This window comes from Stenella coeruleoalba, assembly GCF_951394435.1.
Source record: "Stenella coeruleoalba genome assembly, chromosome: 5".
Lineage (NCBI taxonomy): Eukaryota > Metazoa > Chordata > Mammalia > Artiodactyla > Delphinidae > Stenella > Stenella coeruleoalba.
In genome coordinates this window covers 126175503-126202676 of record NC_137150.1, presented here as the reverse complement: position 1 = coordinate 126202676, position 27174 = coordinate 126175503, and the positions used below count along the sequence as shown (strand labels likewise).

At 38.4% G+C, this 27174-nt stretch overlaps 1 protein-coding gene across 1 annotated transcript in view; it reads right to left on the bottom strand.

The window, feature by feature from the left end:
- The window catches only part of LOC307186598 (uncharacterized protein), a 237517-nt gene that overhangs the window by 167438 nt on the left and 42905 nt on the right, over positions 1-27174 (bottom strand). The gene's annotated exons all lie outside the window — the stretch shown is intronic.

Below are 27174 nucleotides of genomic sequence, written 5' to 3'. Positions count from 1 at the left end.
ATATAGCTGATAAAGGATTTGCTTCAAGAATATATAAATAACTCTTACAACTCAATAAGACAAACAATCTAAATTTAAAATTGGGGAATTTTTTTGAAAAGACACTTCATCAAATAAGATAGATAAATGGTAAGTGAACATATACAAAGATGCTCAACATTATTAGTCATTAGGAAAATGCAAGTTAAAACCACACTGATATACCACAAAACACTCACTAGAATTAAAAACAAAAAACCCCGACTTAACTTAAAATATCAAATGCTGGTGAGAATGTAGACCTCCTGGATCACTCATACATTGCTGATGGAAATACAGAATGGTACATCCACACGAAAAAAACAGTTTAGTGGTTTCTTATTAAGTGAAATATACTCTTACCATACAACTTAGCAATCTCACTCCTAAGTATTTACCCAGGAGAAATAACATATGCCCAAACAAAAATATGTATTTGAATGTTCATAGTCACGGTGTTCAATAACCAAAAATTTGCAAACAACCCAAATGTCCATCAACTATTGAGTATAAATAAATTGCTGTATATCCATGCAATGGAATACAAAGTGAAAAAATCCAGACACACAAAAAAACTGCATGTTGTGTGACTCCATTCACACAAAATTCTAGGAAGGGCAAAACTACAATGACAATAAGCCATTTAGTGGTTGCCAGCAGGCAGGCAGAGGGAGAGGCCATTGACTAGAAAGGACCGGGAGGGAACTTTCAGGAGTGAAAGATATGCTCCAGATCATGATTGTGGTTGTTACTGCGCAACTGTCGTAAACTTTATTTTTGTGTAACTACACAAAATACAACTGTATACATTTGTCAAAACTCAGAATTGCAAACTTAAAATTGGCAAATTTTGTTGTATGTATATTTACTTCATTAAAGGTGATTTTTTTAAATGCAAGATAATATATAATTAAGGGAAAGTCATTAGCATACCAAGACAATAACTGCAATGACACTTTAATGTTCTGAGTACTGTCAATGAATTATGTTACATACTAGATGTTAAATGTCAGTAAGGCATTGTCCCCTCTGGGAAATCGTAGTTTATTTCTAGAATGTTAGCTTCATGGGGAGCAGGGATCAGATCCTTGTTTCCTACTATATCTGTTGGACCTAGTATGGTACCTGATACCTAATAGATGCTTAATACGCTTTTTTTTTTTTGATTGGCTGACTGAGTCCCTATACCCACATTTTTGAAATGTGGATATAGGGACTTCCCTGGTGGTCCAGTGGGCAAAACTCCGTGCTCTCAATGCAGGGGGCCCGGGCTCCATCGCTGCGGGGGAACCAGATCCTGCACACATGCCACAACTAAGTGTTCGCACGTCACAACCAAGAAGTTCATCTGCATGCCGCAACTAAAAGAAAGATCCGCCACGCCGCAGCCAAGATCCCTCGTGCTGCAACCAAGACCCAGTGCAGCCAAAACAAACAAACAAACGCTGGGGATTATCATTTAAAAAACTAAAACGTGAATATAAAAAATGAAAGGAAGGAAACAATTTAAAGTTGAGGGAGAGCACTAGGAACTAGAACGCTCTAAACCATACCTTTGGATTAGGTCTTCAAGCTGAACCTTGATGGATGAGTATGATGTAGAGGGATTTAGTCACGGAAAGGAGCATGGACATGACCTTTTGCTTTACAGTGGATCTGCTGGAGCAGAGGTTTCATCCTGCGGAGAAGGATACCAGGTTACACCCAGATGGAGGAGGGCTTTTAAAGCTGAATAAAGATGTTCAAATCTTTCAGAAGGTTAACATAAAGCCCACAAAAATGTTTGAACAGGAAAGTAAAAGATGAAAGTAATTTATGAAGTATTAATTTCTTGGCAGAATAAAGGCAATTGTAAGGCTATCACAGATTTGCTGTAACAAGCATCCTTAACATCTCAGTGGCTTAATACAAGCAATGTTTCACTTAGATATAATATGATTATATGCTTGCTAAGTGGCCTTCCATGTAGTGATTTAAGATGTGGTTCCTTCCCTGTTTTGGTGCCAACATCCACAGCTTCCTTGGGGGTCCCTAATGGACACTTTGCCTTCAGCTCCCCAAGGAGTGAAGCAAGTAAGGAAAATGAGGTGGGACATCTGATAATCAGACATGGAAATGGTACATATCACTCTGACCATGTTCTGTTGGATGGAACCAGTCACATGGCCCCAACCTTAATAATAAAGCATCAGGAAAATGTGGCAATCCTATGTGTCTAGGTATAGAAAAGAGAAGTGGACAGCAATTAGCCAGTCTCTGCTGCGGAACTCTAAAAGCTCAGAGAAATCTTGCAATAAAAAGTCTGTTTAACTACGTTTGGCTTCATGCTTTCTAAACTTACTTGATTATGATTTTTAGTTTTTAGAATAATAAAAGGTGATATTTTTAAAAGCAGGAAATTAGAAAGGTCATATTCTCCTTTAAATCACACTTTATAATAAAAGTCTAATCTCATAGATAGGATACTTTATATTATTTGTAGATGATTATTGCCACCTTGAAGAGCCCATAGGAATCCTTCAAACACTAACATATGAGAATTCAATAAGATGGCTGGCTATGAAATTAATACACAAAGATATTGATTGTGCTTTCCTACATGCAAATAATTAGTAAAATCTATAATGGGGGAAACATCACATTTAGGAATTCACAAATATATTTAAAAAAATATGCAACACCTATATAAAGAAAGTTTTAAATCACTCCTGAGGAAAAAAGAAAAAAATGAGTAACTATAAAAGTGTACTCTGTTCTTGGTTAAGAAAACTTTGTATTAAAATTAAAAGTCTTTCTTTTCCCTAAATTGAACTATAAATTAATTTCAATCTCAATAGAACAGGCTCTAGAAATAATCCCAAATATACTTTCTGATTTTGAATATGATTAATAAGCTACTTCAAATCATTGGAGACAAGACAAATTATTTAATAAATGAGATTGGGATAACTTTTAAGCTTTAGGAAAATATGTTTACGTGTATACTTCAATCCTTAAGTAATAATAAATCTGTTCACATCAAAGACTTATGTGCTAAAAATAAAACCATATAGTTTACAGGAAAATATGAGTATTTTTTAAATTATCCTAGGGTTGGGAAGATCTATCTAAGCTTACATAAAATTCAAAATTCAGAAAGATAAAAACTATTAAATTTGACTTCACGAAAAATTTAACTATCTGTGATGCAAAAATTTACTGTAACTAAATTCAAATGATAAATGACAAACTGGGTTAAAAATAATTGGCAACACAAATGTCAAAGAGCTAATTTCTTTAAACTTAAAATTGTTCTCACAAGGAATAAGGAAGAGACAACCAACCAATAGAAAATACGGCAAAGAACATAAAGAGGTAATAGTAAAGGGGGAAAAAAGTGCAAATGGCCTATAAAATGAGATGATGCTTATTTCACTTCACTTACAATTAAAGAAATTAATATTAAATAGGGATGAGGTGCCATTTTTCACATAGACGAGAAGCCAAAATTTTGTTAATATTTGGCCATGTCCACTGCATGCCTCCTATTGCAGTAAGAAATAGGACATAGAACTTTATGGCTAAGGGCAGCAGGAATTGCCATTTATGGGAGTAATTACTCCATTGAGTGGCACCGTGGCCCCTGCCTCACCCAAATGGTATGCGATGAAGAGAATATGCAGTCCTGGACACCTTCAATCTGAACCAGAGGTTCCCAGGTTCACCTCCAAGAGGCATAAAGAAAGCTTTGGGCAAGCTCTACTGCAGTCATTCTCAAACTTTGGTGAGCATCAGAATCGCATGGGGGGGCTTGTTAAAACTCAGATTGCTGGGTCCTGGTGTGGGAATGTATGATTCAGGAGGTCTAGGGTGGCACCTGAGAACTTGCATTTATAACAAGTTCCTAGGAGGTATTGATGCTCCCCGTCCAGGGACCACACTTTCAGAGGCTCTGGTCTAGTGAATACCTTTTGCCCTGCTTGCTTGCCATTTCAGTGGTAAACCGAAATAAAGGCAACATTAATCAGAGTCCCATTCTTCCTTGCCAGTCTTCAAAGCCAGACCAGCCCTCTGTGGTTTGGCTCAGTTTACCAGTTGGTAAAGACTCAGATAATAAAATATTTTCCCTCAGTATTAGTGAAAAAATAAACTCATGCAGCCCTTTCCAATTTAGCAATATTTCTCAAAATTCATATGCATATATTCTTGGCCCAGAAATTCCATTTCTAGATATTTATCCTGCACATATGCTCCCCACAAAATGCAAAGATTATATGTATGAATATGTTTATTGCAGCATATTGACAATAGTTAAAAACTGGAAACAACTTAAATGTCATTCAGTTGGGAATTGTTTAAATAAATTAGGGTACATCTCAAGGGAATACTTTGCAGCCATTAGGATGAATGTGGTAGATTGATCATACTGAAATGGAAATATGCCCACAATGTATAATTAAGCGCAAGAGAGAAACCACAGAATGGTACATGGAATGAGATCCATTTTTTGTCAAAATTAAAAAGATATATCTTATATAGAATATATGACATATATATGATATATATGATACATATAGTGTAATATAATTACATATAATATAATATAATTATATTATATGTAATATAATTACATAAAATGTAATTATAAATTACAAAAAATATATGTAATATAATTACATATAATGTAGTTATAAATTACAAAAAATATATGTAATATAATTACATATAATGTAATATATATAAAGATATGATTGATACATATGCACAGAGTATGCACGCATGTGTGTGTATGCAAAGGTTTCTGAAAAGCTTCTAACAGACTTAGCCCAGGGAAAGGGGGCTGGAGCCTCAAAGGCAGTGATACTGCATGGCTAGGGGGAGAGCAGGTATGACACTAAAGGACAATTACTTCAAAAATTTCCTGTTTGAATTATTTTACAACAAGCACATATACCACGTCCTATCTCATTTATTTTTAAAGTACTTTTTAAAAGTCAAATCAAGAGCAACAACTTAATACCACTAGTGTCTTGGCCTTAAGCAAGTTTTATCTATTGATTATAGATGGTTCTCCAGGGCCTCTAATTGGGAACAATTTCTTTGCCTAGTTTTTAATCACTGGGTATAAATGAGTTTAATAAAACAATGACATAAGAAAGATAAAAATAAGATAGGAAATAAATAAGGGAGCCACCACAAATAGAGAGGGACCCAGTGGGCCTGTGCTCCTGCCACACTCTGTCCTCTGTCCCATTTTAATTCTCTCTCCAACATCTTGAAGAAAATTTAGCATCATATAATTGAAAATGTAAATGTTTATCTTGTGCCCGCAGTTTCTCTGTTGACTCAATGGTTGCTTCGATAACTGTAAACTGAGTTGGTATGACACCTGCCTACTTCACATGGCTACCATTTCTATGGGTTCTGGAAAAGCAAGGACAGTATATGATGATAATACACATGCCAGGTGATGCTAAAAATACTGGGGATCTAGAATCCCCTCATGGCAAAGGTGTACCTGAAATTAGCAACATTTAGGAGAATAACAGGAAATTACCAACTTGTGAAGAGAAATTAATGAATTCTGCTGCAAGTCTGACATTAAGGACTTTCAGGCAGCTAGGTCAAGCTGGCATTTCGATATGCAAACCTACTGCTCCAAGGTATAAGGCCATCTCTCAGGGGAGAGAGAGCAGGGCTAAAGGTACAATCCAATTTTAAACTCCTCTTTAGAGTCATGAAAGCTTAAGCCACGAGATAAATATTTATATGCTCTGGATTTTTTTAAATAAAAAAAAAAATTCCAAAAAGCCATAATGAAACAAAAGCCTATATCACTCCTCAACCTGAAAGAATAAAATAAGACTGAAAATTTCAAAGAATCACGCATTTTCTCATTCTCCCAAAAGCATATGGAAGAGGCCCTGGTACAATCTCTTAGTTACTCCATAAAGAGACACTGATATTATCCGTAATGTTTGTATCCTTTGGTGGAAAATTCTGTAAAACTGGATCACCAACATCCAAACAGACTCAAAAGTTTATGTGTCAAACAATATAAACTAAGAAGTTTCTTTCATCCTGGAACCAGTTGTTCTTTTGCCTTACAGGCCCAAAACATCATGTGTTATATGTCATATGTCATTTGCCATGGACTTAACACTTCAGTTATGTAACTGATTGATTTTGGCCACTCATGGATAATCTTTCTTCACTCAAACCACCTTAAGTGTTTTCCTTAGTCACCTTAAGGCAGGCTAAAAATCCTCAAACTTTTCTAATTTTTTTTTACATCTACCCAACAGGTTAATTTGATTATAGCACCATCATTTGGGATACAGGACAGGACATCATTGCACACTTGCAATTGTATAAAGGGAAATTGACTGGAATTGGGAAAGCCACAGAAAAGCAGTTGAACTACAAAGGAATCAGAGACTCGACTAATGCCAAAAGACTTTCCAATTAATAATACCAGATAAATCTTGTGATCCTGGCTTTCTCTAAGGGACTCAAAGTGCTTTACAACAATTATTGAATGAGTAACCCAAACATCCTTGCACATCGGCAGGGAGAATATACTATAATAGTCACTTAATGGACTGGAAAAACTGGCACTGCAGAAAGATTAAGTGATATACCAAATATTACAAAATAAGTCAGGATGAGAACAGAAAATAGTCCTCAATGACCCCGATCTGGTCACTGGCTCTAGCTGCATAAGCACCTTTGCTGTCTCTTTTAACTTTCTCCAGGTAATAGTGACTAACAAAGGATTTAATCTTCTCCCCATGGACTGCTCTTTGTTGGTTCTCTTTTGTTCCTCCTTATTTTTACTCCATAATAATGAAAATGATGCTAGTAATATTTGAATAGCATCATATGTCACAAAGTGTCTTCTATAGTCACTATCTCCTCTAATTAAGCAAACCCAATATCTGCATTCTGCATTTCTCTACTCCCTGACTCAAGCTGATTTGAAATAGTCAAAAGACACCATATATGAAACGTAGTGGCAAGAGTGGGATTTCCTTTCAGCCACTATTTTCACAAAGACACCCAGTATGGGAGTGCCCGCCATCTTTTACTCCTTTACTCAGCAAACATTCATTGGGCACCACTCTGTAAGACAAAGCTAAATACGAAGGATATGAAGATAATTAAGATAGAGACTTTAGCTTCAAGATGGCGGAGGAGTGAGGCATGATCACCTTCCTCCCAACAAATACATCAGAAATACATCTACATGTGGAACACCTCCTACAGAACACCTACTGAACGCTGGCAGAAGACCTCAGACTTCCCAAAAGGCAAAAAAGCACACGAACCTGGGTAGGGCAAAAGAGAAAAGAAAAAAACAGAGACAAAAGAATAGGGACGGGACCTGCACCTCGGGGAGGGAGGAAACGTTTCCACACACTAGGAAGCCCCTTCACTGGCGGAGACGGGGGTGGCAGGGGCGAAGCATCAGAGCCATGGAGGAGGGTGCAGCAACAGGAGGGTGCAGAGGGCAAAGCGGAGAGATTCCTGCACAGAGAAGCAGTACCGACCAGCACTCACCAGCCCGCAAGGCTTGTCTGCTCACCCAATGGGACGGGTGGGGGCTGGGAGCTGAGGCTTGGCATTCGGACGTCAGATACAAGGGAGAGGACTGGGGTTGGCTGCATGAACACAGCCTGAAGGGGGCGAGTGAGCCACAGCTAGCCGGGAGGGAGCCCAGGAAAAAGTCTGGAACTGCCTAAGAGGCAAGAGTCCATTGTTTTGGGGTGCGCAAGGAGAGGATATTCAGAGCACTGCCTAAACGAGCTCCAGAGACGGGCGCGAGCCGCAGCTATCAGCGCAGACACCAGAGACCAACATGAAAGGCTAAGGCTGCTGCTTCCACCACCAAGAAGCCTGTGTGCAAGCACAGGTCACTATCCACACCTCCCCTCCCAGGAACCTATGCAGCCCACCACTGCCAGGGTCCCGTGATCCAGGGACAACTTCCCCAGGAGAACACACGGCGCACCTCAGGCTGCTGCAATATCACGCCGGCCATCTACCACCACAGGCTCGCCCCACATCCGTACCCCTCCCTCCCCCTGGCCTGAGTGACCCAGAGCCCCCTAATCAGCTGCTCCTTTAACCCTCCTGTCTGGGTGGGAAACAGACACCCTCAGGCGAGCTACATGCAGAGGCGGGACCAAATCCAAAGCTGAGCCCCTGTGAGCTGTGAGAACAAAGAAGAGAAGGGGAAATTTCTCCCAGCAGCCTCAGGAGCAGCGGATTAAATCTCCACAGTCAACCTGATGTACCCTGCATCTGTGGAATACCTGAAGAGACAACGAATCATCCCAAATTGAGGAGGTGGACTTTGGGAGCAGCTGTAGACTTGGGGTTTGCTTTCTGCATCTAATTTTTTTCTGTTTTTACTTTTATTTTAATTTACTACTTAGAGTTTATTATCATTGGTAGATTTGTTTATTGATTTGGTTGCTCTCTTCCTTTTTTTTTCTATATATATATACTTTTTTCCTTTTTCTCGTTTTGTGAGTGTGTATGTGTATGCTTCTTTGTGTGATTTTGTCTGTATAGCTTTACTTTTACAATTTACCCTAGGGCTCTGTCAGTCTGTATTTTTGTTTGTTTGTTTTTTACTATAGTTTTTAGCGCTTGTTTTGGTTGCTCTCTTTGTTCTTTTTTTCATTACTTTTTAAGCTTTTTATTTTTAATAATTCTTTTTTTTTTTTTTTTTTTTTTTTTTTGCAGTACATGGGCCTCTCACTGTTGTGGCCTCTCCTGTTGCGGAGCATAGGCTCCAGACGCGCACACTCAGCGGCCATGCTCACGGGCCTAGCCACTCTGTGGCATGTGGGATCTTCCTGGACCGGGGCATGAACCCGTGTCCCCTGCATCGGCAGGAGGACTCTCAACCACTGCGCCACCAGAGAAGCCCCTATTTTTTATTTTAATAACTTTATTTTATATTATTTTCTTTTATTCCTTCTTTCTTTTTTCCCCCTTTTCTTCTGAGCTGTGTGGCTGACAGGGTATTGGTTGGGTGTGAGGCCTGTGCCTCTGAGGTGGGACAGCTGAGACTGGGGCATTAGTCCACCAGAGACGTCCCAGCTCCACATAATAGCAAACAGCGAAAGCTCTCCCACCGATCTCCATCTCAAAGCTAAGACCCAGCTCCACTCAACGACCAGCAAGCTATAGTGCTGGACACCTTATGGCACACAACTAGCAAGATAGGAACACAACCCCACCCATTAGCAAAGAGGCTGCCTAAAATTATAATAAGGTCACAGGCACCCCAAAACACACCACAGCATGCAGTTCTGCCCACCAGAAAGATAAGATGCAGCCTCAGCCACCAGAACACAAGCACCAGTCCCGTCCACCAGGAAGCCTACACTACCCACTGAACCAACCTTACCCACAGGGGGCAGACACCAAAAACATCGGGAACAACGAACCTGCAGCCTGTAAAAAGGAGACCCCAAACATAGTAAGTTAAGCAAAATGAGAAGACAGAGAAACACACAGCAGATGAAGGAGCAAGGTAAAAACCCACCAGACCAAACCAATGCAGAGGAAACAGGCAGTCTACCAGAAAAATAATTCAGAGTAATGACGGTAAAGATGACCCAAAATCCTGGAAATAGAATGGAGAAAATACAAGAAACGTTTAACAAGGACCTAGAAGAACTAAAGAGTAAACAAATAATGATGAACAACACAATAAATGAAATTTAAAATTCTCTATAAGGAAGCAATAGCAGAATAACTGATACAGAAAAATGGATAAGTGACTTCAAAGATAAAATGATGGAAATAACTACCACAGAGCAGAATAAAGAAAAAATAATGAAAAGAGTTGAGGATAGTCTCAGAGAACTCTGGGACAATATTAAACACACCAACATTCAAATTATAGGGGTTCCAGAAGAAAAAGAGAAAAAGAAAGGGACTGAGAAAATATTTGAAGATATTATAGTTGAAAACTTCCCTAATATGGGAAAGGAAATAGTCAAGTCCAGGAAGCACAGAGAGTACCATATAGGATAAATCCAAGGAGAAACATGCCAAGACACATATTAATCAAACTATCAAAAAATAAACACAAAGAAAAAATATTAAAAGCATCAAGGGACAAACAACAAATAACATACAAGGGGATTCCCATGAAGTTAACAGCTGATCTTTCAGCACAAACTCTGCAAGCCAGAAAGGACTGGCAGGACATATTGAAAGTGATGGAAGGGAAAAACCTACAACCAAGATTACACTACCCAGCAAGGATCTCATTCAGATTTCACAGAGAAAATAAAATCTTTACCGACAAGCAAAAGCTAAGAGAATTCAGTACCACTAAACCAGCTTTACAACAAATGCTAAAGGAACTTCTCTAGGCAGGAAACACAAGAGAAGGAAAACACCTATAATAACAAACCCAAAACAATTAAGAAAATGGTCATAGGAACATACATATCGATAATTACCTTAAATTACCTTAAATGCTCCTACCAAAAGACATAGACTGGCTGAATGGATACAAAAACAAGACCCGTATATATGCTGTCTACAAGAGACCCACTTCAGACCTAGAGACACATACAGACTGAAAGTGAGGGGATGGAAAAAGATATTCCATACAAATGGAAATCAAAAGAAAGCTGGAGTAGCAATTCTCATATTAGACAAAATAGACGTTAAAAAAAGACTATTACGAGAGACAAAGAAGGACATGACATAACGATCAAGGGATCAATCCAAGAAGATATAACAATTGTAAATATTTATGCACCCAACATAGGAGCACCTCAATACATACAGTAAATACTAACAGCCATAAAACGGGAAATCGACAGTCACACAATCATAGTAGGGGACTTTTAACACCCCACTTTTACCAATGGACAGATCATCCAAATTGAAAATAAATATGGGAACACAAGCTTTAAATGATGCATTAAACAAGATGGACTTAATTGATATTTATAGGACATTCCATCCAAAAACAACAGAATATACTTTCTTCTCAAGTGTTCATGGAACACTCTCCAGGATAGATCATATCTTGGGTCACAAATCAAGCCTTGGTAAATTTAAGAAAATTGAAATCGTATCTGGTATGTTTTCCGACCACAACGCTATGAGACTAGGTATCAATTACATGAAAAAATCTGTAAAAAATACAAACACGTGGAGACTAAACAATATACTACTTAATAACTAAGAGATCACAGGGGAAATCAAAGAGGAAATAAGAAAATACCTAAAAACCAATGACAATGAAAACACGATGGCCCAAAACCTTTGGGATGCAGCAAAAGAAGTTCTAAGAGGGAAGTTTATAGCAATACAATCCTACCATAAGAAGCAAGAAACATCTCAAATAAACAACTTAACCTTACATCTAAAGCAATTAGAGAAAGAAGAACAAAAAAAATCCCAAAGTTAGCAGAAGGAAAGAAATCATAAAGATCAGATCACAAATAAATGAAAAAGAAATGAAGGAAACGATAACAAAGATCAATAAAACTAAAAGCTGTTTCTTTGAGAAGATAAATAAAATTAATAAACCATTAGCCAGACTCATCAAGAAAAAAAGGGAGAACACTCAAATCAATAGAATTAGAAATGAAAAAGGAGAAGTAACAACTCACACTGCAGAAATACAAAGGGTCATGAGAGATTACTACAAGCAACTGTATGCCAATAAAATGGACAATCTGGAAGAAATGGAAAAATTCCTAGAAAAGCACAACCTTCCAAGACTGAACCAGGAAGAAATAGAAAATATGAACAGACCAATCACAAGCAGTGAAATTGAAACTGTGATTAAAAATCTTCCAACAAACAAAAGCCCAGGACCAGATGGCTTTAGAGGAGAATTCTATCAAACATTTAGAGAAGAGCTAACACCCATCCTTCTCAAACTCTTCCAAAATAGAGCAGAGGGAGGAACACTCCCAAACTCATTCTCTGAGGTCACCATCACCCTGATACCAAAAGCAGACAAAGAGGTCACAATGAAAGAAAACTACTGGCCAATATCACTGATGAACATAGATGCAAAAATCCTCAACAAAATACTAGCAAACAGAATCCAACAACACATAAAAAGGATCAGACACCATGATCAAGTGGGGTTTATCCCAGGAATGCAAGGATTCTTCAAGATATGCAAATCAGTCAATGTGATACACCACGTTAACAAATTGAAGAATAAAAACCATATGATCATCTCAGTAGAGGCACAGAAAGCTTTTGAGAAAATTCAATGCCCATTTATGATAAAAACCCTCCAGAAAGTAGGCATAGAGGGAACGTTCCTCAACATAATAAAGGCCATATATGACAAACCCACAGCCAACATCGTCCTGGTGAAAACTGAAACCATTTCCAGTAAGATCAGGAACAAGTCAAGGTTGCTCACCCTCACTACTCTTATTCAACATAGTTTTGGAAGTTTTAGCCACAGCAATCAGAGAAGAAGAAGAAATAAAAGGAAAACAAATTGGAAAAGAGGAAATAAAGCTCTCAATGTTTGCAGAAGACATGATACTATACATAGAGAATCCTAAAGATCCTACCAGGAAACTACTAGAGCTGATCAATGAATCTGGTAAAGTAGCAGGATGTACAAGTAATGCACAGAAATCTCTTGCATTCCTATACACTAATGATGAAAAATCTGAAAGTGCAATTAAGAAAACACTCCCATTTACCATTGCAACAAAAAGAATAAAATATCTAGGAATAAACCTACCTAAGGCGATAAAAGACCTGTATGCAGAAAATTATAAGACACTGGTGAAAGAAATTAAAGATGATATGAATAGATGGAGAGATATACCATGTTCTTGGATTGGAAGAATCAACATTGTGAAAATGACTCTACTACCCAAAGCAGTCTACAGTTTCATGCAATCCCTATCAAACTACCAGTGGCATTTTTCACAGAACTAGAACAAAAAATTTCACAATTTGTATGGAAACACAAAAGACCCTGAATAGCCAAAACAATTTTGAGAAAGAAAAATGGAGCTGGAGGAATCAGGCTCCCTGACTTCAGACTAAACTACAAAGCTATAGTAATCAAGACAGTATGGTACTGGCACGAAAACAGAAGTATAGAGCAATTGAACAGGACAGAAAGCCCAGAAATAAACCCACACACATATGGTCACCTTATCTTTGATAAAGGAGGCAAGAATATACAATGGAGAATAGACAGCCTCTTCATAAGTGGTGCTGGGAACACTGGACAGCTACATGTAAAAGAATGAAATGAGAACACTCCCTAACACCATACACACAAAAAAACCTCAAAATGGATTAAAGACCTCAATGTTAAAGGCCAAACACTTAAACCTATTAGAGGAAAACATAGACAGAACACTCTATGACATAAATCACAGCAAGATCATTTGAACACACCTCCTAGAGAAATGGAAATGAAAACAAAAATAAACAAATGGGACCTAATGAAACTTAAAAGCTTTTGCACAGCAAAAGAAAACATAAACAAATGAAAAGACAACCCTCAGAATGGGAGAAAATATTTGCAAATGAAGCAACTGACAAAGCATTTATCTCCAAAATTTACAAGAAGCTCCTGCAGCTCAATATCAAAAAAGCAAACAACGCAATCCAAAAATGGGCAGAAGACCTAAGTAGACATTTCTCCAAGGAAGATATACAGATTGCCAACAACACATAAAAGGATGGTCAACGTCACTAATCATTAGAGAAATGCAAATTGAAACTACAATGAGGTATCACTTCACACCAGTCAGAATGGCCATCATCAAAAAATCTACAAACAATAAATGCTGAAGAGGGTGTGGAGAAAAGGGAACCCTCTCGCACTGTTGGTGGGAATGTACATTGATACAGCATCTATGGAGAACAGTATGGAGGCTCCTTGAAAAACTAAAAATAGAACTACCATAAGACACAGCAATCCCACTACTGGGCATATACCCTGAGAAAACCATAATTCAAAATGAGTCATGCATATACACACACTACCAAATGTAAAATAGATAGCTAGTGGGAAGCAGTCACATAGCACAGGGAGATCAGCTCGGTGCTTTGTGACCACCTAAAGGGATTGGATAGGGAGGGTAGGAGGGAGACACTAGGGGGAGATGATATGGAGATATACGTATATGTATGGCTGATTAACTTTGTTATAAAGCAGAAACTAACACACCATTGTAGAGCAATTATACTCCAAAAGAGATGTTTAAAAAAAAAAAAAGTCATGTACCACAATGTTCATTGCAGCTCTATTTATAATAGCTAGGACATGGAAGCAACCTAAGTGTCCATCAACAGATGAATGGATAAAGAAGATGTGGCACATATATACAGTGTAATATTACTCAGCCATAAAAGAAACGAAATTATTTGTAGTGAGGTGGATGGACCTAGAGTCTGTCTTACAGAGTGAAGTAAGTCAGAAAGAGAAAAACAAATACCGTATGCTAACATATATATATGGAATCTAAAAAAAAAAAAAAAAAAAGTGGTTCTGAGTAACATAGGGGCAGGACAGGAAAAAAGACGTAGACGTAGAGAATGGACTTGAGGACACGAGGAGTGGGAAGTATAATCTGGGACAATGTGAGAGAGTGGCATGGACATATATACAATACCAAATGTAAAATAGATAGCTAGTGGGAAGCCGCCACATAGCACAGGGAGATCAACTCGGTGCTTTGCCACTACCTAGAGGTGTGGGATAGGGAGTGTGAGAGGGAGACGCAAAAGGGAGGAGATATGGGGATATATGTGTATGTATAGCTGATTCACTTTGTTACAGAGCAGAAACTAGCACACCATTGTGAAGCAATTATACTCCAATAAAGATGTCAAAAAAAACAAACAGATAGAGCCTTTAAATGAAGGAGTTTATCATCTAAACACGGAAATAATTTACAAATATAATATCACAGGTGCCTGAGTGAAGGAATGAATAAAATGTCCTTGGAAATTCAATGAGGGAGAAATGAGTTCAGCTTGGGGGAATCAGAAAAAGCTGCTCTGCTGAATTGCCTTCAGCAATTTGCCCTTTCCCCCCACATTCTATCTCCACCTGATCTGTACCCCAGGGAGCTAATATTTGTGGACAGCATCACCATGCTCCCTTGCTTGCCTTCTAGCTTTTGGCAGGGTTGGGCAATGGCTAGTTCCAGCAGGAGATCATAGAGCGTGCAGAGATAGGTGGGGTATTTATTTCCCCAGTTCCCTCTCTGCCCAGTTACAGTTTGGCAGTGACCATATTCTTCTATCAAAAGGCAGCATGCCTGCCCTAAAGTCACAAGTTCACTCAGGGTCACTGTTTCCTTACTTACTTCCTCTGGTCCAGGGGTGGTAGGCTGCCATCCTTACTAGCCCCAGAGAACCTCACCATCTTTGTACTATCTTAACCCTTTGTAAATAATATATCCATGAAGATTTTCAAGTAGGAGAATGACTGAATGAGTTTACAGTGGGGAGTTATTAAATAAGGACGACCCTGGAAGCAGGGGTCCTAATTAGAAGCTGCTGGGATCTTGAATTCATAGTAGAACATAAATTAAGGCAATGGTAGCATAAGATGGAAAAAAAAATAACTGACTTGCAAGATATTTTTGGAAGTTGAATTGCTATGCTCAACTGGACATTGAGGAGGGTGAGGAAATATGAGTGAAGCTGAAGGTAACTTCCAGGCTCTTTAAAAATATATATGTATATGTATGGCTGAGTCACTTTGCTGTGTACCTGAAACTATCACAACATTGTTAATGGGCTACACTCCAATATAAAATAAAAAGTTTTTAAAACATGAAATAAACATTTGAAAAGTAATATATATATGTGTGTTTCTGAAAAAATTTTAAAGCTATATTGGTATGAGTGATATATTTTTAATTAAAGATAATTCAGCAAAAAATGCTGCTGTTTATTAAGTGTTCTGCCCTTACATTTGGCAGGAAATCAATAGTCACCTTCAAGAAGGTTTGCATTACAAACTGTGCCACCTGAGCACAGGTACCCTCAGGTGTACCTCCCACCACAGCTACGTATCCAACTGTCAGGGCCTCTCGTGGAGGAGGTTCAGCCATCCAAAGCCATGTAGAACAGTAGAAAAAGATCACACACCTTTGGAGTCAATCTTGTGCATTGAAGTCAATATATTTTGAAATTATCTACCTGAATTTATATATCATTCAGTCTAAATATACTGGAACATGGTTGAAAACATACCACATTCTAGCATTTATATGAATGGTGGTAAACCTGGTGTTTTTATGCTAAGTGAAATAAGTCAGAGAGAGAAACACAAATACTGTATGATTGTTACTGAGTCCAAGCTCATACTGCTCACTGCAGGACAGGCCAATGAATCGAGAGACAAGGTGGTAGGGCAAGGAATGGCAACGTTATTCACAAAGCCAGTAGACGGAGGAAATGGTGAACTAGTGTCCCAAAGAATCATCTTTTCCATGTTTGGATGGTAATTTCTTTTATAAAGCAAAGAGGGGAAAGTGAGGAGGTAAAGTAAAAGAAAGGGGATAAATTGTTGCAAATATTTCCTGGTTCCCTCCAGACTCTGGAGGGGATTTGTTAATTTCTTCCTTCCTGCAGCCATTCATAGGTGGGCCTGGTCAGGATGTTTCCTGTGAGCTTAAACAAAGGTATTTTAGCTTAATGCTCAGACATGGGAGGCAGGGTTCCCAGAGATGGGCCATTATGTATACTTTAAGCTATAGGCAACATCCCTTTAGTGGTTAACTTGTAGCAAAAACAATAGAATATAAAGGTTAAAGTAAAAGAAACAGATCCAGTATGGAATCAGATTTGTTCTTCCATGAGAGATTCCATGCTCTCACTTATATGTGGAATCTAAAAAGACCAAACTCATAGAAACAGAGATCAGATTTGTGGTTGCAGGTTGGGGTTAGGTGAAGGTGGTCAAAAGGTTCAAACTCCTAGTTATAAGATAAATAAGGTCTGGGGATGTAATGCACAGCATGGTGACTACAGCTAACAGGTAATACCGTATTGTGTATTAGAAAGTCACTAAGAGAGTAAATCTTATGAGTTCTTATGACAAGGAAACAAACTGTACCTTCGTGAGGTGATGGAACTAAACTTACGTGGTGATCATTTCACCATACATACATATAGCACATCATTATGTTTGTATATCTTAAACGTACACAATGTCAATTACATCTCAGTAAAACTGGGGTGGGTGAGAACTGCTATTTTTGCTTTCTCTCTAGGGCTCTGCTGCTTTGGGGGGAAGTCATCAAGAGGACGTGGCTGCCACTTGACCCAAGAGCTGGACTTGGGCAATCAGAGGCTCCTCACTCACTCCCCTGTCCTTGGAATATACATTCTGCCCACCGTTGCTATAGCTGGAACCATTCCAAGGATTACCCTTGAGAGAGTAATGTGTTACTGAGACCATCTGGACTGAATACCTGACTGAACCCCATTAAGGCCTCTATATAAACTCTTAAGATTCTGGCAGGTGGGTGCAGTGATCTTCTTATCTTGCTGGCCACCCAAGCCTCAAATGTAAAACTGCCACCTGCCAATCTCAATTGGTCTGCCTCTTTCTTCGGCCTCTCCTTCTCCTCTGGGTATGGGGGCCAATTTCGGATTTCACCCAGGAAGCTCCCGAGGGTGCAGACCAACAGCTGCCCACTTTAAATTTCCATTAACCTCAAAAGCACAAAGTGCAAACAAAAGTTTCTTTAATTGTATCATCAGACTACTTCCACATGGCTGAAATTTCCAGAGAAATGCTTGTAAAATATATACTTATAAATAGATGTAGACCTGGGTGAGAATGAAATCTCAGAGGCCATAAAAAATACATCCTTCTTTCTGGAATATGAATAATTCGGTATTATAACCATATTACAAATGCATTCCACTTCCACCAAAAGTGGAAACTGAACCTTAACAAATATTCATACTCAAACAAAAACAGAGGCTCAAATAACCTTAATGTTTCTTCTATTTATGAAATAAGGGGGGAAAACATTTTTAGGTCTTTATAAAGAAATCCTTTCCTTTAAATAAAATCTCACTAAGTCCAAGGAGGCAGTAACTTTTCTGGAGGCACTCTGACACAAAGCAACACATAAAGTGTGAGGGTAAAAAAGAAAAACGTGCAAAAATGTATGTACAAGGATATTGATGACACTATTCGTAATAACTGAAAACCACACGTATTAGTGTTCAACAATAGAGAACTGGTTTGCTACATCTTCTTGGATGACAAGGAGATGTTTTTTTGTTCAGCCTCATGTAGCCAACCCTTATTCCAGCAGCATAAGTAGCACACTGGGTCACCAGTACAGTCTACTCTTTTCTCAAGGCGAACTTCTCTCTGGATTTCTTGGTGCTCTTTCTTGTCTGCAGCCCTTAATCACTGCAAAGGTTTTCCTTAACACTGAATTTTGAAAAGAGAGATTAGTATTTCTTCCAGAAGGCATGGGGCTTCTTATGCAAATTATTCCCCACCACTAGCATCTAATTCTGCATACCAAGAGAAAGGGCAAACTTGCTAAGTGACACAGCCCTTGAAATGTGGCTCAGATTGAAAACGTGTTTACATCTTCTGTTCTCTTTGCGGTACACGGGCCTCTCACTGTTGTGGCCTCTCCCGTTGCGGAGCACAGGCTCCGGACGCGCAGGCTCAGCGGCCATGGCTCACGGGCCCAGCCGCTCCGTGGCATGTGGGATCTTCCGGGACCGGGGCACGAACCCGCGTCCCCTGCATCGGCAGGCGGACTCTCAACCACTGCGCCACCAGGGAAGCCCTAAAATGATGATTTTTTAAAAAAAAAAAATTCACCTGCAACAATAAGGAGATGAGGAGAGGAGCTTACAGCAATCAAGCTTGGATACCAAAAAGTAGACAGCAAAGCTGTGACTGAGAGACAAAAAAATAGGTCATACACACAGGTTAGGAATTAGAAGGGCATCTTCCTTCTTAACAGAAGCACTGGACACGAGAAGAAAATAAAGCAATACCTTCAAAACCCTGAAGGAAAATGACTTCCAACTGGGAACTCCATATTGAGCCACACTCTTATTAGAGTATGAGAGTAAAATAAAGATTTTTTTCAAGACATGCAAAATTCCCAGAAACATTTACCTCCTATTCAGCTTTACTCAGGAAGCTACCAGAATAGGTGCTCTTCCACATCAGAGAGTTTACTAAGAAAGCAAAAACAGAAACTCAGGGTCCATTTCAGAACCAGCAACATAATTTGCAGGATGAGACCCAGTATAAAATGAAAACACAAGAACCCTTGTTCAAAATTTATTAAGAATTTCAAGATGATGACAACTGAGCACTAAGCCAAATGCAGACCCTTCTAAGTGTAATGGCACAGGACCCAGACCCCATGAAACCAGCCCTGGGTCCAATCCAGGAGAGGGAAGAGAGAATTCCCAGGATGATAGTGAAGGGAGATCCCAGGACAACAGCTATGAAGCTAGTCTAGACAATCACCAGTCCACACTGGAGCTAGAAAATGGAGTGCTTCAAGAAGGGTATCTTCAAGGAAAACAATGAATTACTCAATGTAATTGTAAGGGGTTGAGAGGACATTTCCACTTCTTGGGGGAAGCACATGGAAGAAGCACGTGGAAGAATTAAAAATGGACACAATTAAAGCAACTTTCCAGACAAATCCATGACTGGCAAGTGTCAATATTTTATGACAAGCCTGCTGTGAGAGCAAAGGCACTGTGCTCTGGAGCTGTGAAGACAGATAAACAAGAAACTGACCTCCAATCACTTACATATTCTTGGAAGACACAGGTGTTAAACAAAGCCTGTCTTGGTAGAACAGTGGGACGTTTTTAGGAATCTGAGATGGAGAGAGGCCTTCTGGTAGAATATAGAACAACATATACAAAGGCATGACAGAGCACAAACAATGCTGAACAAGCCTGGATGAACTGAACTCTTGGCTAATGATGGGTGCCAGAATGGGGAAATGTTCTAGATTTTTCCCTCATCATCCCTCACAAATTTCCATTCAAAGGCTGATGTGCTAGAAATATATGTGAGTGAATGGCTCCTACTTGGGATCCTATTAGGACCTGTAAAACAAGCACATTTTGTTTTGTGCATATTGATTCCAGTGTATTGATTTTAATTTATTTGCTGTAATTAAACTTGTGTAATTATTGCAAGGAAATTCAATGAAAACAGGCACAGGCATTTCTGTTCCACCAGCTCTCTACGTTGCTATAGTTCATTGAGATTCTCTTGCGGTTTGAAGGTAGGCATTCGAGGTCAAAGCAGAACGCTCCCCAATAGTAAGGGAGAGAGTAAGAGGCACAATTCACAGCAGAATTATTTTTCCTTTGAAAGTAGCTTTATTACTATTCTTATGATACCAGAACTTTTTGCAAGTTCTAACAGTAAAGAAAATCTCAAAGGAGAAATAAAAATGTAATCCCAATTCCCACTACTTAGAGGTAAGCACTATTCACTTTTACCAGGTGTCCTGCTGGATGTCTCCCTATGTACATAAATACAAAGAGAAGAAGACGAGCACTAACATGAATGGTAAAATTGCATGTTACTCTGTGATCCACTTTGTTCATTCCATAATATATCTTAGGTATTTTATATGTCAAAATACTTATTTCTGTATCATCACTTTAATAGCTGCATGGTATACCATCTTATGTATGAAATAATTTATTTTAAAAACTTCTTTTGCTGAGTGTATTTCCAATTTTTCTTTATTATAAAAATAATTGCAGTGACTTAAGTGTACATTATGCTTGTCTAGTTATCTCCTTCACGTAAATTCCCATAAGTGGGTTTGTTGGCTCAAAAAGAACAAAATTGCCACCTGTCGTCCAAAGTTGTTTTTTTTCAATCAATTTACACTTGTACTAGCAGCATAAGAATACACAAATGCCAATAAGTATATGAAAAGACATTAGCCATCAGGGAAATGCAAGTCAAATCCACAATGAGATATTACTTCATATTCACTAGCATGGTTATCATCAAAAAGACAGATAATAACAAGTATTGCTGAAGCTATGGAGAACTTGGAGCCCTCAGGCACTACTGGTGGGAATGTAAATTGGTGCAGCCACTTTGGAAAACAGTCTGGCAGTTTCTCAAAAAGAGTTACCTGACGACCCAGCAATTGCGCTCCTAAGTATATGCTCCAAAAAATTGAAAGGGGCTTCCCTGGTGGTGCAGTGGTTGAGAATCTGCCTGCTAATGCAGGGGACACGGACTCGAGCCTGGTCTGGGAGGAACCCACATGCCGCGGAGCAAACAGGCCCGTGAGCCACAACTACTGAGCCTGCGCGTCTGGAGCTTGTGCTCCGCCACAAGAGAGGACGCAATAGTGAGAGTCCCGCGCACCGCGATGAAGAGTGGCCCCCGCTTGCCACAACTAGAGAAAGCCCTCACACAGAAAAGAAGACCCAACACAGCAAAAATAAATTAATTAATTAATAAATCCTACCCCCAACATCTTCTTTAAAAAAAAAAAAATTGAAATCAGGGACTCAAACAGATATTTGCACACAAATGTTCATTGCAGCAGTATTCGCAATAGCCAAAAAGTAGAAACGACCCAAGTCTTCATCAACAGTGAATGGATAAACAAAATGTGGTATATCCATACAGTTGAGTATTATTCATCCATAAAAGGAAAGGAAGTTCTAATATATGCTGCAACACAGATGAACCCTGAAAACATCATGCTAAGTGAAATAAGTCAGACACAGAAGGATAAATATTGCATGATTTCACTTACATGTAATATCTAGAATAGGCAAATTCATAGTGACAGAAAGGAGATTAGAGGTTATCAGGGGCTGGAGGCAGAGGGGGAAATAGGGAGTTACTGCTTAATGGTTACATTTCTCTTTAGGGTAAAGAACAGTTTGGAAATAGGTACTGATGTTTGTTGCATGGCATTGTGAGTGTAATTAATGCCACTGAATTATGCATTTAAAAGTGGTTAAAATGGCAAATTTTATGTTATACATATTTTACCACAACAAAAAAATGAAAAAAATATAAGTTCTAAAATTTTTTTAAAGGAATTCAGTACGGATACATGCTACAATATGGATAAACTTTGAAAACATTTTACAAGATGAAATAAGTTGGTCACAAAAGACAACATATTGTATGATTCCAGTCTATATAAAATGTTCAGAATTGGCAAATCTACAGAGACAGAAAAGTAGATCAGTGGTTGCCTAGGGCTGGAGGCCCAGGGTAAGGTGGAGTGAAAGGAGGAGGGACGGGATGGGGGTATGAAAATGTTCTGAAATTAATTGTAGTGATATTCACATACAACTATGTGAATATACTAAAAACCACTGAAATTGGGCTACCTTGGTGGCACAGTGGTCGAGAGTCCACCTGCCGATGCAGGGGACACGGGTTTGTACCCCGGTCCGGGAGGATCCCACGTGCCGTGGAGAGGCTGGGCCCATGAGCCATGGTCACTGAGCCTGCGCGTCTGGAGCCTGTGCCCCGCAACGGGAGAGGCCACAGCAGTGAGAGGCCCGTGTACCACAAAAAAAAAAAAAAAAAAAAAAAAAAAAAAACACTGAAATTTACACTATAAATAGGTGAACTGTATGCTATATGAAATATATCTCAAAAAATATGTTGTGTTTTTTAATTGTGGCTTTCTCTGTGATGGATGAGTTGGGCCATTTTTTCCATATTTATTGGCCATCTGTATTTATTCTATTGTAAATGGCTTGTTCATGTTCTTTGTTCTGGTTGTTTTGTTTTTGTTTTTATAAATGCAAAGATATATTCAGAGTCTACATTGACAAGTATTTTTTTAAGTACACTATTTTCTGGTGGAAAATACTGCAGGTGGCATGCCTCAAGCCAGAAGAGAAGTCCAGTTCTGAAGCTGCTGACAGTCTAACAGGTTGAATTGATTTTATTTGTAGCAGAGTAAACACAGCATGGAAGGGCAGCACAAAGAGAACACTCCTTGAATTCTTCAGTACCATACTAGGTGCTTTACAAATATGACCTCATGTAATCCATCACACCCATTTATGAAGGAAAGAGGTCAAGTTCCCCAAGGTTACACAGCCAGCTGCTGCAACTGGGATTTGAACCTAGTTCTCTGTCTTCAAAGTGCTAGTCCATTCTAAGTGCCCTCTGTAGAGTACTGATCACATGAGCATGACCAGTAATAGGAAGCTATGATGACGCCCTTTGTACTTTCTGAGTTCCAGACACCTATGACTGCAGTAATGCTGAGCAGCTACTGGCAATAGGAAATTGCAGCTGTCAGAATGTACATTTCCTTCACTGCTCCCAGAGATGCCATGTGGAGAAATTTACCAACACAAACATAAATTCTTCAAGGTCCCTCGAATGTCCCTGTGGGGAATTATGAGACTCCCTGGGTTATAAGGATTATACTTGGACATCTCTGCTCAGCCAAAGCTCTGATTCAGGATGTAGCAGTAATAGGTCAGATGTCACACATAGACCAAGAAATGTCAAAGTCACACGAAGAATGACATACAGCCATCAAAAGAGCTAATAAACACCTCACTTGGGAAATTAATTTGTAAATTCCATAGGATTATACATCTTTGTAATTACGGATAGTGTCATACAAAGATAAAATTTCTTCATTGAAAGGGATCTTAGAGTTTCTCTCTTCAGACCTTTTATTTTACAGATGTAGAAACTGAGATCCTGAGATTTTAATTAACTATTTTACTTAGAAAAATCTCTGAGGGGAAGGCAGCATGATTTCTGATGATCCCAAATCCCTAGCTTGGCTGCCCTTCCTCCTAACTCAGGAAAACCTCCAAAGTCATTTTTCTATGGCAAAACCGTATCCTGTGAATTTAATATTTTCTAGCTCTCTCTGCTGCACTGGGAATTGTTCAACTCTAACTCTCTTTAGCTATGAAGACTGGAAGAGAATACAGTTCTCAACACTGCTCATGCTTTCAAGTCACATGTCCTCAGGTTGCTAAAAATCTCCAGTCTGTGAAACACGAAATGAAATGCCAGGATGCTATTTTTGATTGACATAGAGAGCAAGGAAGCAGATTTCTATCCACTGGCAAAATTGTATGCTGATAGTTAGAAACTGCTAGTGATGATATGAATGTTACCACATTGCATGGATGAAGATTCCACTTTTCCTGTTTATTGTGATGAGAGTGCTTTCCTTTGGCCTCTACTTTCTAAGATTCTAAAATTAGACATTTAACTTTATTTTTAAATTAATTGTAAATGTAATTGTATCATAAGTGTGATTCAGCAAAGAGTGAAAAGAACAACAAATGGAGGTCAGGAACCACTTGCTTTATCATCTTCGATTTCATCTATGTTTTCCTTCCCTTGGAATTCATATAACTTATTTTTTTTTAAATACTTCTACAAATAGATATGCTCAGAAAATTTACATGAATTAATTTTTCAAGCAGATATGACAAGGGACAAAACCGAGTTCAATAACCTTAAATATATTTTTAATCCTTATGTATAGTCTAGCACAATAGAATGGATTGCTTTAAAAGATAGAAAGTGTTCATTTAATTTTTTAAAATATATTTCATGTGTATTCTGGTATCAGCCAACCCTGTGCCCCAGTAGCAGGTAATTCAAGATAAGCACACTTAAAATATAAGGAAAATACTTAAAATGTCAAAGTCTGTGGCACATTTACATAGCAATATAGAATTCTGCTTCACTCCTTGGTTAATGAACATAATGGTCAGGCTTAAAAATAAATATTTAATATATATGCATATCTGACATATTCATATAATATATAACATTAAATAATATGTGCTTATATTTGATATATATTAAATAATTATTTTATAATACAGTTGGAAGCAATTGGAAAGTCAAAATATAATTTTATATATAAAGAGGTAGATATATACTGAACTAAATATATGTTAAATACCCAAATATATATCAATGTAATATATATATATATATATATATATATATATATATATATATATATAAAATTAAAAAACTGACATCTTCTTTATCTCCATTCAGTTAACCGACTGGTGATTTTTCACAATCATGTAGATAAAAATACAAACAAGAATATGCACTTATATAGCCAAGAAAAATCTATAGTATTGTCTTTTTATCTTAACTCCACTTCTATTGTCTTTTATTTTCTAAGGGATTAGACTACTTCTAGACTTCCGTGTTTCTATGTTAGTTTTTTTCCAAGTAGATTTTGTTTTACTCTTTCAGTTCATGCCATTGTTTGCTGACGTAGTGAAATGTTACTTACTGCACAATAACTGGCCACCTGGAGAACATATTATCTGGAAACTGGGAATGCAAACAGTAAAGAACGTCAGGATCCACTAAAAATAGAAGGTTTTATACTTTCAGTTTAGTCATCTTTGTTTGGGAATTAAAATCTCTTACTTCAGCTCATCGTGAGTTTTTTGTTTTTTTTTTTAAAGCATAGTGGGGGGAACGATTCAATGTGAAAGTTATTTTTTTTTAACTTTTTTTTTAGCCCATCAAATTTCAGTATACATAGTTAATAACCACTTCAAATTGCTATGCCAGGAGAACCCACTCTTACCTAATTGGCTGCCAAGGCTCATAAAGCACCTCTGTGCCACTGGTAATTCATTGCTCTATTGATATGGTAACTCACAGTGATATTTTCTGGCTGTCATCTTTTACACTCACTGATGCTCACTTCCTTCAATTTTTACATCCAGTAGTTCCAAAATTAAAGGCTATGTCTTGGCCATACGATTTTTAGTAGGTTCTTTACAAGTTCTCCTAAGTGGATTTTCTCTTTGTCTATACCACACACATACGCACACATATGCATGCATGCATGTACACACACACAGACTTTAAATGGTTGAATATATTCTTCTCCGAGTAGAATTTTTTCATTAGATGTAAAACATTTCATTTTCATATGGATCTACAGTGCCTTTTAAAGCTACTCCAAAGCCTCACTATGTGACACATTGGTGATCAAACCACTTTATCTCACAATGCCAGAATCTTTACAAGATCACAGCTAATGACTTCGTTTCCAGCGTCATGTCATGTGGCTCAGTTCCCAGAACCAAATCATATCTGTCAGTTCTTTTCACAGGAGCACACATCTTCTCTGTTGGTATAGAGTGTCATGCAGTGGCCGGCACTGTGCAACGGCAAACAGCTCATATCAGGACCCTCCGTCTCCTTCCCCCAGATGACTCTGCACGAGGTGAAGAAGAATGTTCACACCTGCCAATTCTGCCAAATTTCAGCCTCTCAGGCCACACACTAGTTCATTTCACATTCTCAAGAGTGTGAAGAGCTGTCTTTTGGCAGCAACCTGACTGTCCTCTACTACCTCGGAGGAAAGTAGAATTCATCTTTCCTAGTAGAATGGAGAAAAGTTTGAGACATGATGGGAAATGGTTCCTGCAGGGAGAAAAGTTTCCTTGGATGTGTCAAATCACTGTTAGCTTCAGTAAACATGGCGACTCAGCTCCAAGTGGGTCAAACTCCTCATTCCTCTCAACACCACTTCCTGGGACATTACAGGACACGAGCAAAGGGTGGAAACTTGATCAATGAGGTTTGTGGAACCCAAGGATGGCCAAGTTAAACGCCACAAAGAAATTAATTATACAGAAATCAGTCCACTTCAGCTATAGGGCTGCCACATCAACCACAGCTTACAATTGTGTTTGAAAAAATGTACATTTGGATTGTTTTCCAGAAAATGGCTATGATATTATACCCTGACTGCATTTGCCTTTGAAAAAAATTAATACAATATGCTGTAAAACGGTCCAGCTTATAATGACAAGCTATTGAACTTACTGCCTGCATCTACCTCACAGATCTTAAAGCAACTCAAAAGAGCCACCTGAATGATTAAACAGTAATCTGTTTGCAAAATCATTTTGTCCACCAAAAATCACCTCCTAACATCCTGAGACCAATCAGTTCCTCCCTGGGTTTTTAAGCCAGAATTCTACAACTAACATGGAAAAAGGCCACATTTTTTTCTGACAGTGGTGTGAACTTTTTAACTTTTCTAGTTGTTGCTTCATTAAGGATCATATTCTTGAAATTTTCAAAAGAAATGTTATTGCTGTCAAGTCAGCACTCAGCATTCATGTAAA